Here is an 8926-nt window from a genome sequence, read left to right as displayed (position 1 = left end):
AAAATGTTTAGCTGCCTATAGGCAATAGGTCCTAAATGCGCATTTAAATTTCTGTTTTTAAAGGCTAAAAATTTGCAATGTGAAAACAAAATCGGTGTGCTCTAGATTCGATCACACTCATGTAGGCTAATATTTATTCAACTGTAAATAACTTTGCTTAATCAGCTCCTATTCCCCAAACCAACAGGGAAATAAATCTTGTTTTTGCCAAATCAGCTCCCAGAGGTTTGTGATGCAAAAGCTATACAATGAGTATAGCAGACATTGCTAGCTTCTTACACGTATCTATTCTTCCCTTATCTATTAACAGGGCCTTATTTTCTTTTTTAGTTTCCAAGGTGACCAGTAATACTTGCCTTCCCAGGCTCCCTTGCAGTTAGCAATGGCCACACGACCATCTCTGGTCAATGAGATGTAGGTAGAATTGTGTCTGGGGCTTCCAGAAAAGCAACTGGTTTTTTTTGCTGCAGAGACCATTCAGTAGGCACACATCTTTTGCTTTTGGCCATTCCCCCTCATCTAACCTGGAATGTAAGCATGATACCCAAAGGTGCAGCAGCCACTCGTGTGACGAAGAAAGCCACTCACCCTAAATGGCAGAGCAGAAAACCAGAAAGAGCTGCTGGGTGTGGAATACCTTCCTATGGACTTCTTGTCTGGGGAGAGATAATAAATCTCTAACTTATTTTAGCCACTGTAATGAGATTTCTGTAACTTGCTGCCAGACATAACACTGGCAGATAAAAGAGGAGAGATGGGTCCTGAGAGGCAAGAAGAAGGTAGGGAGGGTATGCATAGAGAGGCCAGGTCAATCTATTTAATAAAGAACTAGACGAGGAAGGAAGAAGCAAGAGAAAAATCAGCTCCGGACTGTGGTTAAAGGAGTAGCTTGGGTGCTGGCACAAGAGACCATCTTGAGGAGCTGAGGAGCAGAGGCAAGGGCCTTTGAAAAGCATAAACTGTGGCTGGTGAATCTTATCCCCTCCAAGTTCAACAGAGTCATGCAGCAAATAGAGTTCCTCCTCAAGTACTTCTGACAGCTGAATTTTGTTTTGTTTTTGTCTATGGAGAACTCCGTGGAGACTGAGCCATGTGGAGCCCGTGGGTTATAGAAGAACTAATTTGGGAAAGTCATAGATGACAAGGACAATGGTCGCTGTAGTGAAAAGGGCAGAGACAAGGAGGCAGGGGACGTGAGTTCAAGTCCTCGTTCTTTCGCAATCTGCTGTGAAGATTAAGCAAGCACTTTGTCACGTCTTGCTTCAGGTGATCTTTCGTAAAAGAAGGGGGACAGACCAAATGTGCCATAAGAGCCCTGTCAGCTCTATGACTATCGTATTCTAAAAGCGACTGTAAGGGAAGGACATCTGGACTCCTAGAAGGATACCCCTTCCTCAGGTAGCTTTTCTTCTTGTCTTTGATGGCAATATATGGGGTGCACAAGGGTGGGGTTTGCATGGAAAAAGAGGTCCAATTCAATAACCATCTGCTGATCACCTGCTCTGAGCTAAGCACTCAGATGAATGTGGCCAAAGGATTCCATCTGGGCTCCTTAGCAAGCCCCAGAGGCCCCCAACATAAGGCCCAGTCTGACTCCTTGGCCTTACACCCCCTGGTTCTCACACACACCCTTACTTCTGGTGTCCCTCAGCCTCCTGGGATACTCAGTACCTCCCCAGGCCTAGTCCAGATACCCCTTCTTGCCTGATATGCCCACAATCTTTTTGACCTTTTGATCTGGGAAACTCCTACTCATCCTTCAGTGCCCAGAGATGGAGGGGTGGTGGGAAAGCAGCCCGGGAGCTTTCAGCTGGTAGCTGGCCTAATCTCTATCTGCTAGACTGTGTTGTTCCCATGATGAACACAAAAAGTTTTATAGTAGCAGTTGAGAACTTCAGTAAGACAAAAACTAGGCCACTCCATAATGAGACCTGAACAGAGGTAAAAACAAAGACCCTGAGCAATCACAAGAGTGACCAAACCTCCCCTCCCTAGGCTAACATGAGTTGCTATGATACCTCTCACCCCAGTATGAGTATCCTAGCGCTAGTATAAGACGCTCACTCACCAAATTGCCCCACTTTCTGACAGCACCAATCCAGAACAGAGCCCAACTTCACTGTATTCTTCCCCAGCCTGCTAATTCCCTCTTATCCAGACATCACGGTTCTCTGTGGCGTTCACTCTCCTTCGGCGTAGCCAGTTATGAACCCAATCTTAACTGCAGGTGTTTCCCTGGTGCCTTTGGCAGGTGGTCATTGATGATCTTGTCCACTCTGATCTTCAATCCAGCAGAGCGAAGCTTCTCTCTCATGTATTCCTGTGTCGCCCGTGCACACGTCCAGCTTCCTCGAAGCCCTTTGGGAACGACACTCTTTTGTAACACTTCTCACTCCTTATTGCACCTCCTGGTCATCATGACTCTCTCCCTCTCACCTGTGACTGTTTACTCACCAGTGACAGGGTCCACGTCTTAATGTTTCCTTATCACTTCCTTCTAGCACTAGCCCAGGGCCTGCACAGAGTAGGTCCCCAGGATGTCTTTGTCAAATAAATGCCCCAAGACTCCACCCCACAAAGCAGCATGGGCGGATGCTGAGAATCTCAATTCCAAGCACCAATTGGTTCATAACTCTCTTTCCTTCACAGCTCACGTGGAACCGCAGGACGAGCATATTAGAAAGCTGCTCTTCATCAGTACTTCATGCGGCTTCTCATTCCTGCCTTGTGTGCTGTTCTTAAATTTGCAAAGTTGTCATCACCGTTGATTATCCAGTGAGCCCATCTCTGTGACTCCAACATCCCCTGACGGTGCCAGGCCTGTTTATTGAAAGCAGAGGACTGCAACTGCAGGCACATAACAGAACATGAGTTAATGAGTTGATAACACCAAGATCTTTCACGAGAGGGAAGAAAGGAAGCATCCCAGGGTTTAAATACCTCCATAAAACATCCACAAACAGGACTCTGTGAGGCTGTCGGGAGCCTACGGTTTCTGTTTAACATGCACAATTAGCACTTTTAGGAAGCAGCCTTTTGGGGATAAGTATGTCCCGAAGTGTACCCTTTCATTCCTTTTTCATTTTAAACACATCGGCTTCACGGCGACCAGCACTTCCTCGCCCTGGTCCATGCACCAACAGCGCACCATCCCTGGCTGCCGTCCCATCCCATCTTCAAAGGTGCTATGGAAAAAACTGCAGCTGCTTTCATCAAGGAAAATGTGATTTTTCTCAGTTTTACTGAATGTGAAGCAAATATTTTTTTTAAAGTGGTCAAAAATAACAGAAGTTTTTTGTTTTGTTTTTTTTCTCCAAAATGGTTCCCTGGGATGACAAGGGCAGTCCAGATCCCATTCACTGAAGCTTCAGATGAAAACTTCACATCCACTCCTGTGTCCTCCCTCACTCTGCAGCCCCCACTCCTGGTACCTCAATCTCGTCAGCAAAGAATTTAGGGTCATGGAAAAATATACAGGAACAAGGCACCCAGCTGGCTCTGAAAAAAGAAAAGAAACAGCTCTCCTTTTTCATAGTTGAGAGGAGCTTTAAATATAACAAAATGACCTTTTTTTTTCCAAAAAAAAATTAATTCTACCAGCCACAGGAAGGGTTGTAAACCACATGCCACCTCTACGGTTTAAGAAACATGTAACCTGGAGAATCACCTCAATTTTGTCACCTATAAAGCAAGGTTCCATTACCTGACCCCAGCATCAAAAGGGTGTTATAAGAAATATTCGTACAATATGTTTAAAGTGCCTGTGGTTTCGCAAAGAAAAAAATGGAGCATGAGGCAAGACTATAAAATGAAATGTGGGCATGTTCATAAATAAATGAAGCACGTTCTGAGACCACAAGCAGAAATCGATCTTGCTGCTTAGAATTCCAGCACAGCCAGGACTGACCCAGGCCGAGGAAGCACCAGGGCCTTCTGGGAGGACAGCCAGGGGTCCTGCTGAGTTGGATCAGGCACACACCTCGTTCTTGAAGTTGCAACTACAATGGTGGTCACAGCAAGGATGGCCTCCAAGGAGTCAGAGAGAAGCGCTGGTCCTCCACCTTATCACCACTCACTGCCAGAGCCCACCACCACCACACCGCTGTCCCCACGGCTCCATTACCACCACCACCGTGTACTCCATCATCATGCTCCAGCCTACACTACCACCAGCTACCTCCTCACTCCACCAACCCCTCATTACCATTCCATCACCAACACCACCATCCACCACTTCACCACAATCACAGCCACCCCAACTACCAACACCAATTACCCCCATACCAACCATGCAGCACACCAGTCACACCATTCCACCAACACCACCATCACCAGCAACAACCACACCAACACCATCTGACCATCGCTCCGTCACCATCACAGACAACAGCCAATCCCCCATCACCCCACCAATAATGACGACCCACCACCACCAGTCCACACCATTCCAGCACCATTCCCCCGGAAACAACCACACCGCCCAGACAGCACCACACCATCACTCCACCACAATGGCACCATCACAGTCCCACTACCACTGACCCACTACCTCCACCATCGCCCCACCACTATACCACCCAGGTCCGTCCACCCCCATCCCATCCTTAGCCACCATCCCACCATGTAGAGGAAGCAGGGTCCGGAGGCATGAGACCACTGGTCTAGACTGTCTAGAAGATTCACACAACCCTTTAAACTTGTCATCAGAGAATATTAGCAAGTTGTCTAGGACAGTAACAGTAATACTAATAGCTCATAATTTTGAGTAATTGCTATGTGCTGGGGACCATTCTAAGTGCTTTTCATGCATTAACGCCTAATAACTTGATGCAGAAAGTACCACTTTGGTCCCCATTCTAAAGATGGGAGGCTAAAAACAGAGACACTAAAGAATTTGCCACAGGGAGGGGAGCACTACACACTGGGGGAGAAGACTTTCTGCATGGATGTATGTTTTAACACTTATGATACATTATCGGAAAGGGTGGAGTGAGCCCAGACCAGGAGGTAATTTACAATACATATAAACAAAGATCCAGCATCATAATGTACAAAATAATTCCTACAAATCAACTAGAAAAAGACAAAGGAAAAAATAGCAGGCAAAGGACATAAAAAGGAAACTGGAATGACTCATAAACATATGTTCAACCTCTAATATTCAAATAAATATAAACTAAGACAAAAAAAAAAAAAAAATTTGCTTGAAGTCTTGCATAAGTCATGCCTGGGACTCAGCCCAGGCCATCCAGCTCCAGAGCCCAAGCTCTGCACCAGCTTGTCACACTGTCATCTCACAAAGTAAGTCTTGGCACTTTAATGAAGAGCAGTTATTAAGTTCACCAGGTTATTGGTAGCACCAGTGCCACAGTGAGGCAGGATACACCAGCGGCCCACGCTCTTGGCTGCTAATATATGCCTCTCCCATGCACACCACATGCTTAAGGAACAAAGGTGTGATCCTCAGTAACAATTGCCAGGCATGCTGCTAACTGTGTACACGACCTGTTTCCTTACTTCTCACCACAATCTCCTAAAGGAGGTGTAAGAATTCCCATTTTAAGGCCGGGCGTGGTGGCTCACACTTGTAATCACAGCACTTTGGGAGGCTGAGGTGGGCAGATCACCTGAGGTTAGGAGTTCAAGACCAGCCTGGCCAACATGGCGAAACCCTGTCTCTACGAAAAATATATAAATTAGCTGGGCGTGGTAGTGTGCACCGGTAATCCCAGATACCCAGGAGGCTGAGGTGGGAGAATCGCTGGAACCCGGGAAGGAGAGGTTGCAGTGAGCCGAGATTGCACTACTGCACTCCAGCCTGGGCAACAGAACAAGACTCCATATCAAAAAAAAAAAAATTCCCATTTTATGTATAAGGAAACTGAGGCTCACAGATGGTCAACAACTTGCTGAGCACACCGTAAACGCACCTGAAAGGATCCTTTTCAGAGGGGTCGCATTTACCCAACACGTGCCAAGCGTCCTGTGAGCTCTAGGGATCCACAGCACTTGTGGCTGGTTCCCGCCTGTGGCCTCAGCATTCAGGACCTAGCCTGCAAAGCCCTGCTTTCAACAGTGAGTTGTTGAATGAATCAATTAATGTTGCTCATAACTAACATCGGGGAATAAAATAAAAATAAATAAATAAATAAACAGGCAACAATCCTTAAAGGCCAGAGAGGCAGAAAGTGTAACAAATGTTAATTTTGGAGGCACAGGTAGGTTTGAACTCAGAACTAGGTTCTGCGGCCACGACTGCGCCCACGTGGACATCTGCTATATTTCCTCCAGCCTGACCTACTTCAGGGCCAGTGAGGGACTGCAGAGCTGCTCCGCCGTAGGATGCTGACTTATGAAAGTGGCTGCTGCCCTTTGCAATTAGACACTCTAAGACCTCAATTCTGTGCACTTAAATATGTACAGAGGCCTAAGTGCTGATGTGGTCAAACGACAAGGAATTGTTCCCATTAAAATCAGCCCTAGGGGCAACCACTGCATAACTAAGTGGAAGTCCTGGCCAAGTTCTGCGGTTTTATTATAGGATCACAGCCTCTCTCCACCTCCAAAGCTCTCATTTCCCTCCCTCCCTCCCTCCCCAACCCTGCCTCTGTCCCCTTCCCACACATACACACAAACAACACATTCTTCTAACAGCCACTGTATTCGTGGAAAACCATCAGCTGTGTTTCCAACCTGAAGGAGGGTCTGTTCCTACGAGAATGAAAAAACAGGTATCCTCTCTGCTCTACGAGGGTTCGGGGGCCAGGGGGAAGACAGCGAACAAGCTGGGACACTAAACTTCGCATTCTCATCTAGTGCCCTGGAGACTCACTTTTTCATATCACGTCTTCCTGGTTTCATGAGTCAGGGATGCTTCAGCTCTTGGCGGAAGATCCGCTTCAGAGCCTCGTCACAGCGCCCCAATTACACTGCTAACAGTAAAGAAGAAAACCTGAACCTATTTTAGAACAAGTTAAGAGGGAATAGGAAAAATCTCAGCTGTGATCTTTTTAAACATAAGTTGTGAAATAGTTCCCTCCTGTGGCTAAGCTGGGAATTGCCACTTTATTGTTCCAGTTCTCCAGTGTCTAGAAGTTAATCAACTTTTTAGTGTCAGAAAAAACCTATGGACTTCTTCTGAAACTCATAATCACAAAGAAAACTAACTGTATTTCAATTAATTTATCTAATTATTAAACAAGTGGTGGATATGCAGATAGATGTGTTTTTTTAACACAGTAAATAACAAGACCTGGTAGCAGGTCTAATTACCATAAATTCATGGTACGCTCATTTATGAGCATAAAGGACATTTTGGGAAATCAGTGGCAGCTGTAACAATATGTGAATAGCTGAGATTTCTAGAAATGACAAAGTCTCAGGTTCTGGTAATACTATAAATGTTGGAGCCGGGCGCGGTGGCTCACGCCTGTAATCCCAGCACTTTGGGAGGCCGAGGCGGGTGGATCACGAGGTCAAGAGATCGAGACCATCCTGGTCAACATGGTGAAACCCCGTCTCTACTAAAAATACAAAAAATTAGCTGGGCATGGTGGCGCGTGCCTGTAATCCCAGCTACTCAGGAGGCTGAGGCAGGAGAATTGCCTGAACCCAGGAGGCGGAGGTTGCGGTGAGCCGAGATCGCGCCATTGCACTCCAGCCTGGGTAACAAGAGCGAGACTCCGTCTCAGAAAAAAAAAAAAAAAAAAAAAAATGTTGGTTTGTTGCTGTTTATAACTGAAGGAAATTCTAAATTGCAGAAGTTAAGCTCTAATCTCCCATTCTAGTTCACTGAGCTTTTGAAGGCTTGTCATCCCCAAAATGCTGGGATTACAGGTGTGAGCCGCCACGCCCAGCCCTCTAGTTTATTGACGCTTGAATTCTGCTCCTGGACCCCGTGATGAAACCCAGCTGTTCTAATCTAGCTTAATCTATTCATTGAACAGCCTCTCTACGTCAGGCAAAGTTACCAATTTTGTAGTATTTGGGAAAAATTCTCCAAAGGGCATGAGAACTAGGAAATCTGAATTAAATCGTCAACCCGAAGCACTGTATACAGATGAAAAAAATCCAAAACAGTCAGGAGCACCAGCTTCTGTCCTGTCCTGGCTGAACATCCCCCTGTTGAAGTGAATTTCAGCAAAATAAAGTGTAGAGAGGATGGGGGAAGAGGAGGCCCAGTAAACCCAGCAAAGTCTCCACAAGCGTGGGGTGGGAGTGGCGGGGGCAGGTTTGCCTGGACAAGGAATAATTAAAACAGCCAACAGTGTCTGAGCCCCTACCAGGGCCCGTGTGTTTGGCTTTCTACCACTCTCAAGAAGGGATCATTACCCTCATTTCAACAGTGAGGAAATGGAGCCTTCGATGGAAAAGTCTCGCCCAGAGTCATACACCTTCTTGGTGATGAGGCCAGCACTGCCTTAAGGCAAATGACTCCCTCCCAGAAGACCCGATGGGTCCCCACGGCTTGAAGAGAAAAGCCAGTCCGCAGAGAGGCTCCCTTTTGTATCCGTGCCTCTGGGAGAGGCAGCGAAGGCGCAAGACTGAAGGTCAGCTGAGGGCCCCACAGCCACAGCACCCATGACCCACAAAGGACCCCCTGGCTGGAGCACCCAGACCCCTCTCTGTAGGCCTCTGATCTACCAAGGAATTCGCACCAACCCCAAAGGCACTCCTCCTCCCTGCTGAGCTAACCCTCATCCAACCACATCTCTCCCGTGCTTACAGCTTCTGGGGCTTTCACACTTCACCGAGGTCTCCTGCCTGCTGCCGCTTCTCACTCTGAACCCCCAACGCGTGGCTCTTTGTCTGAAACGCTCCGCTGCCCAGCAGCACCAGCACCGCCTTCCCCACGCCACACGAACGCACGCACGGAGGGGGCAGCGCGCGTCCGGGGGAGGAGCGCCAGTGCCGCAGCGACTTGCCG

This window comes from Sapajus apella, unplaced genomic scaffold (genome assembly GCF_009761245.1).
Source record: "Sapajus apella isolate SASKATOON/1434 unplaced genomic scaffold, GSC_monkey_1.0 scaffold4, whole genome shotgun sequence".
NCBI lineage: Eukaryota > Metazoa > Chordata > Mammalia > Primates > Cebidae > Sapajus > Sapajus apella.
The sequence above is the reverse complement of the archived record's forward strand: the minus strand, read 5'-3'. Positions refer to the sequence as shown.